Source organism: Crocodylus porosus, unplaced genomic scaffold, assembly GCF_001723895.1.
Source record: "Crocodylus porosus isolate Cpor-Errol unplaced genomic scaffold, CroPor_comp1, whole genome shotgun sequence".
NCBI lineage: Eukaryota > Metazoa > Chordata > Crocodylia > Crocodylidae > Crocodylus > Crocodylus porosus.
This window is the reverse complement of record NW_017728905.1, coordinates 2,252,497-2,259,379: the sequence shown is the minus strand read 5'-3', so window position 1 is coordinate 2,259,379 and position 6,883 is coordinate 2,252,497.

Below are 6,883 nucleotides of genomic sequence, written 5' to 3'. Positions count from 1 at the left end.
CGCTTGCACGGAGGAGCCGGGTGAGTTGTGTGTGCCCGGCGCTATCCCCACTTCTTTTTTCCGCCCTCTCCCCTTCAAAAACGCCGGCCCTGCTGCGGGGGTGAGTTGCGGCTGCTTGCTTAAATGCCCCGGGTGCGGGTGCGGGTGCGGTGCCCAGCGCGGCCGGTTGCACTGTTGCTGCAGCTTCTCGGGTGCATGCTCTTTTTCCAAAAGAAGGCTTTCAAAAGGGAAAAAAAACCAGCCTGGTTTAACTCGGGTCTATTTTAAAAGTGAATTCAGTTCAGCCGGGAAGGGGGTGGGGGGGAGGCAGCCGCCCAAATGAGGGCACCTGCGCTGGAAGCCGTCCCAGCCTCGCTCGGCTTCCCTGTGCAACCGTGGGGCACAACTGCTGGACGAGGTACGCCCCGAGGGGGGCCGGGGGGAGCGCAGAGGGGATGAAACGGCCACGGGAAAGTGCAGCTGGGTTGCGGAGAAAAATGCAGCGCTGCCGGCTGCGTGAGCGCGGGGTGGCCGTGGACCGCGCCGCGCTCCCACGGGTACCGGGGCTGAAGCTCGGCGGCTGCTGAAAGCACAAGCCCTCATCCCCCGGGTGAGAAACCTCTGTGCCGCGGTCCAGCCGGCAGTTATAGATCCAGGGGCTTGCCGCTAGAGGGAGACGTGGCCACGTGCACGGCCCCAGGCAGTAGCACCCACTGGGGAGAGGGCTCCTAACTCCCGTGGGTAGCACAGACGTGCAGGCGAGCGCTCGAGGGCTTTGTGTGCGTGCACCACGCGACGTTGCACGGCGGAGGGCTGTGGCTCGAGGATGCCGCAGAGTCCTTTGAAACTTGTGAGCTGAGAAAACGGCCTCGGAGGCTCGTGCGGTGCGCAGCCCCAGCCCCAGCCCGCACGTCGGGCTGGCGGGGGTCTCTGCCAGGCCTGAAATGGCGAGGGGGGCGACGGGCCTGGGCGGTGAGGCGTGGAGGGAGGAACCGGAGCCCGAGTTCCCTCTCATCCAGGCCTCCTGCAAGGAAAGGGGGATTGTGGAGGGCCTGCTGCAATAGCAGGGGGAGGTTTTCCCTGCCGTGTGGCTGCGGGGCTGGTGCTGAGCGGACTCCAATGCAGCGCAGCCTTCCCCCTGCTGTGGGCTGCTGAGTCTAAGCCAAGCCCTGGAGCAGTCAGCTGTGCCCCAGACTGGCCCTGGGGAGAGGGCTCAGTTGTTAACAGGCCAGGATGGCTCAACTGGGGACAATCCTGCTGCGACTAGCTGACCTCTGGAGGTCCCGTCCAGCCCTGCTTTCCTATGACGCTCGTATAATCCCCCCCCGCAGCCAGGCTCTTTCCCGGGCTGCCAGGTCCCCGGGAAGCGAGACAGATCTAACAAGTCCTGGCCCCAGAGGAGGAGCTGGCAGAGTCCAGGTCTCCATCTGGGGGGCAGTACACTGGTGTTAGGTGAACCTGGCTGGTTTTTTTAGGTGCCCCCCGCACAGCGTCTATGCTGAGCACTTGGCCCCTGCTTTGGGGAATATGCTCCATAGGTTGCCACGCAGGGCTGGGGCCCGTAGGAGGGGAGGAGGAAGCTGAGGGCCCGGGGGGGAAGTGCTAGATGTCCAGTTGGCCCCCACCTGCGATCCTCTTTGCTAGTGAGCATCAGAGCCGGGTGCAAGAGGGGGGCCCTGGGGACACCTGCACAGTAGAGGGGGTGTGAAAGAGCCTTTTGAAGGAGTGGCCCGGCGTGGTGTGCCTGGATGACATCGCCCTTGGCTCTTCTCCACTGCTAAGACGCTGACGGTAATCTCCCGTCTGTGCGTGCTGTCAGCTCTGTGGGGCAGGGACTGGCACTGCAGTGCCCGCCACCCTGCAGCTTTGGTCTGTGTGCTGATCTCCTGCGGCTGCTACAGCGGCAAGAAGGACACTGCTGCTACCTGGAAGAGTTTAGTGAGGGACGGGAAAGGGTGGTGCAAAGAGCTTGTTACCGTGGTCTGGATGACCCTACAACATGCGCGTTGGGGAGTGGGGCGTGTGGGGAAAACTGCTTTGCAGCTGCATCAGCACGACCCTACGACTGGATGCAGCTCCAGGGTTTTGCCGGCTTTGTTTCTGTCGCTCAAGGAGGCGACTCAGGGGAGGCCGCAGAAACCCCTTTCTGCTCCCATACGTCCCTCTCCTCCGTTAGGAAGCACTGCTCTACCGGCACGGCTGTTGCAGGGCCAGAGTCCCTTCCACTTTGTGCATGAACTCGGGTGCCCAAGTCCAACGCTGTTCCACCGTGTGCAAAGACTGGGCAAGCGCCTGGCTGGGGGTCATCTGACCGCAGCGCTCTTTCCCCCCAAGGAAGGGGGTCGCACTTGCTGATCTACTGAGGCCCATTCCAACCCTAAAAACCTACGAAAATCCCTGCAAAAGTTAATGTGGGTGGGTCTTCCACTTCTTCGTGCTTTTTGTGACTCGATCATCAGGGTTAGATGATGGCGTGTTACGGAAGGAGATGCATTAAAGGGTGTTTTGTTAGCACCTTGAACAGGGTGGAATGGATTGGGTATCTAAGAGGACGTAAGTGGAATAGGATCCGATCACAAGTGCTTTATTTCTTTGGAGCTTTCTGTTGGTTTGGGCTGGAGGTCATCTTGCTGCCTTGGTTTGATTCAGCTTTGAGGGGAAGAATGAGGTGCGCTGGCCCTCGGGACAGAGGAAGGGACTGGCCCTGCGCCTGGCAGTGCATATCTGCGGGATCCTTGGCGCTGACGCTCCTGCTGCAGCTGCCAGCCTCGGGAAGGGGTTACGTGCACTGTGTGGTTCAGTGGATGCACAACCCACGTAGGCATTGGCAAGATTCATGGAGTGAAATCACTGGGCTGAATGCTTTGATTAAGAAGTCGCCACAAATAATTCCTCGGGGCTGGAAAGAGTTGATAGGTTTCAGCAGCCTTCTTTTGCAGTCGCCGCTGCTTGGCTGTCTTGAAATTCATGAGGATAAGTGTGGGTTTTTATAGGTTAATGGTCCAGGGATGCACAGGCACCCTTGTAGAGGGGGCTAAACACCCTTGTGAGGGGTGCCCTTGGCACAGACCCAAGCATGCTTGGGCTTTGTTAATGCGGATGCAGGGAGGGGGAGGGGTTACAAAAGCTGGCCCTGTGGGGTAGGCTGCTATTACGATCCAGACTCTTAGAGGTGGGAGGAAGGAAACTGAGGCACGAGAGGATATGTCATGTTCACAAGGACCACGACAGAGCTGGGAGTAGAAACCAGGAAAAATCTCAGGCTTTAACCACTAGGCTGCCTGCTTCCCTTTTCCCCCCTCAGCCTGCTGCATTCTGGTTTTTCATGATCTCCTTTTACAGAAGGAGAGGAATGGAAATAGCAGACATGGCAATAGCCTAGAGACAGTGATGGGATGATTAGAGACGAGAGGCAGAGGCTTGCGGGGGGGGAGGAAGCCCCTGCAGAAGACGGCCTGGAGAGTTCATGTACATGGCCAAGAGTTTATTGGTCTGAGCGTGCATTAGTATCACTAATGCACTAGACTGCTCAGTCTAGGCAGGAAAGGAGTGAGAGATGTAGGGGAATGGTGCAGATGAGGCAGATAGTGACCCCTGTTTCCCCTGTGCCCTGTAATGCAGGGCTGGCCACCCTCTAGCACGTGTGCCACAAGTGGCATGCGGCAGATCAGGGATGGGGTCGGTGGGACAGTGGCACGCGAGACGGAGCAGAGCAGCAGCTTGGGCAGGGGAGGGGGCCCCGAGTGACACTCGGCGAGGGTGCGAGGCGGATTTGTGGCACTTGCCGAAAAGGTTGGCCCCCCGCTGCTGTCACGCGTGAAGGTGGCGCTTAGTGAAACGACGTGGGAGCAGTTGTCAAACAGATGCTCTTCTTGCAATGGATCATCTAGCTGCAGAATTTGCTGCTGTATCAATTGCCGTCACGGCAGATAACACCGAGATTCAAAAAAGCAGCATCGCTGGAACGTGTGCACAATTGCCCAGGAGAAACTTTCAAAGGCTGGAGGACTTGGCTTCCGGGCATAAGCTGATCTCCAGCGGGGCAGGAAGAAACCTCCTGGCTGATCATGGCTGTCACTACTATGTGTGAGCAACTAGAGTCAGGAACACCGCGGCATAGTGAGTATTGTGAGGAATGGGCATTGCTGTGGACCCTCACTAAACCGTCTTTGCGAAAGGAGTCCCGATTTTTCCAAAACGTGTGGCTTGGTGGCAGTTGTGAAGATGCGCCTTTTCGGGGGAGAGTCTGGCGTTTTCACGTGCCGGAGAGCAGCAGCTAGGCCGGCGGGGGCATCGGTGTGCTCCAGCTGGGAGAGCCCTTCCCGAGTAAACCAGCGAAGCCATTTGTGCCTCGCCCAGCTCCGATTTCAGCTGGGAGAGAAATAAAACGGCAGGAAAGCCGAAACCCAAGAAAAGGTGCCCCCATTTCATACAACTGTCTCCTTTCATTAAAATCAAAGGTGGGGGGAGGCTAAGAAGAGCAAGGCAGAACAGAGAGCAGCCCGGAGGAGGAAAGCTCTCCCCTTCCCCGTGACACCAACTCGCCTTCGAGGCTGAGGTGTCAGCTCTTGTTGTCAGCCACAAATGAGGTCTGCTGGCCTCTCGCTAACCTCTGGTTTGACACACTATTTTCCTTGTGCTTGTGACTTATTGGGCCCATTTTGAGAGTGCGAAGCCCATGCCTCGGCGGAGCCGGGTGGCTGTTAACCTTGCAGCGCTGCGGTCCGAAGGGCACTGGGATGCAGAGCTCCTGGGTTCCCTTTCCCTAGCTTGCTACGCGGACTTGGGCCAGTTTAATTAACCTCTGCGCCTCAGTTGCCTCGGTGTAAAACGAGGGCGGTGATACCGGATAAAGTAGATGCTGGAACTGCCAAGCAACCGCCTCCTGCCTGTTGTATTCGCGCAGCTCCAGGAGCCCCTGCTCCAAAGGGCTTGCAGAACTGGCACCCGCTCCCGGCCGCGCTTTGCCCTCCGTCGAGCAGGACTTCATGAACCGAAACTCCCAGCAATTGAGAGCTGTAATGGAAAGGGATGTGTGGTGCAAAACCTGCTCTGATGACTAAAATGCAGGCGCGGGAGGGTCAAATCGATACAAGCAATGTAAGAGATGTCTTTTTAAAGGTGGTAAATTAACCATCTGATTAAGGAGCTGCCAGTTTGACAGCCTGGTGATTTGATCTGGTTTAATTTTAATCTAATTGATTTGGTTTCTGTGGTGCCCGTTAAAACCCGAGGGCACAGGGGGGAGGCAAGGACCTGCCTCCTGCCGGTGGCGTGGATAGCTGGATTTTAGATCCAAAGAGTCCACAGGCAACGGGTGCTGGTGCTCCACGGAGGGCCTGTCTTTGTGTCGGTGCACGTGTGTTACTAGCACTCATGATTTTATCCCAAATCTCACAGCATCCAATGCCTTCAGTCCCCAGCTACTGGATTTGTTCGATTCAGTGTGAATCTTTGGTTTCATTTCAACATGTTTCTTGTCCTCCTAGTTGTGCAAAGTATGGAAAATGTGGAGTGGATGAGACCTGAACAGCTGAAAGCCCAGGGTACAAAGTAAAGGAATTTTAAAACTTCAGGATTTGAAGTCAGTCCTGCTGCTTGAGGAGGGGAGGAGATGGGCAGAGTCATTTTATTTTTATTGTTTAGGATTACAGTGCTGAATAAGTCAAGGTCAGTGGACCAAATCCTCCGCAGCATCCGATGAAACAAGCTCAAGTTCACAAAAGCTTCTGCATTTTTTCCATATATTTTATTTTATTTCATCTACATTACCCTTCAGACTAACACAGCTAACTGCTGCTCTTGCCTCCCCCTCTTCCTTCTTCCGTGCATGCTGGTGCAGCCCAGCTGGCTTTTGTCACCGAAGCAGAATTTGTCCTGAAAATCTGGGAGCAAAATGAAGTGAAAGGCATTTGCTGTGTTGCAGCTTCAAGAATTTCTCTCTGTTTGGGCTTTCCCGTGCACCTTACAGCATCAGAAAGCAATACAGTACCCACAATTTCTATCCAAGGACATGAGACCTGGGTGCTCAGCGCCTCTCAGGAGATGCTCAGGACCCGAGATAACTGGAGCCCACATCGCACCAAGAGGGGTGATGTTATACCAGGAACAGGGTGGCACTTGTCTAGCAAAGCACTCGCACCAGTCTTGGTTATGGAAGTGCTGAAATTATGATGGGCAGTCTTCAAGCCTTCTCAGAAATATCTGCTTTTACTAGCTATGTAAATCTTGCATCATCTGTTGCTCCAGGGCCTTATAATTAATGTCTGCAATTTCCCCTCCAACTAAAGATACAGGCCTGAATTTGAAGGGTTTAATTATGGAAGCTGATTGCACAGGACAAGGGCATCTGGATGTGTGTTTTAGTGCTTGGTTTTGAAGACTTCAAATGGATCCTGTTGCAATTGATGTCACCTTTTTTTTTTTCCCACCCCCAATCTGTTCATTTGCCTGTACATTGCCCCGGTGCTCCCCAGTCGGTGGTTAAGCGGTGCTGGCACATCCTCCAAGACAGTTTAGCTGCTCAGAGAAGTGTACTCATCTTCTATTGAGGGAGGCTTTTGTTTGAACCAGGCAGGCACCAGATAAAATCAAGAGACCCCGGTGATGAGTCTGGAATAATGCAACAAAGCCGATCTGTTCCCCCACTGCCTTTCTCAGTCTGTATTTGTTTTGTTTTGTTTTGTTTTTAATATCCTGCCCACTGCTAGGATTTGAGTGTTACTGTAATTTTTGCTCACTTAAAACTTGCACTTTTCTCGGTTCCTCCCCTCCCACCCCCAGCAGGGGTAGTGGTTGTGCGTGCAGATATTATAGGCAGCTCGGCCAGCACCTTGTTAGAGCGGTGAGGACACAAATTGCCCGATGACTTTTCATTATAATTCCGTTTTTTCAACTGCTTCTC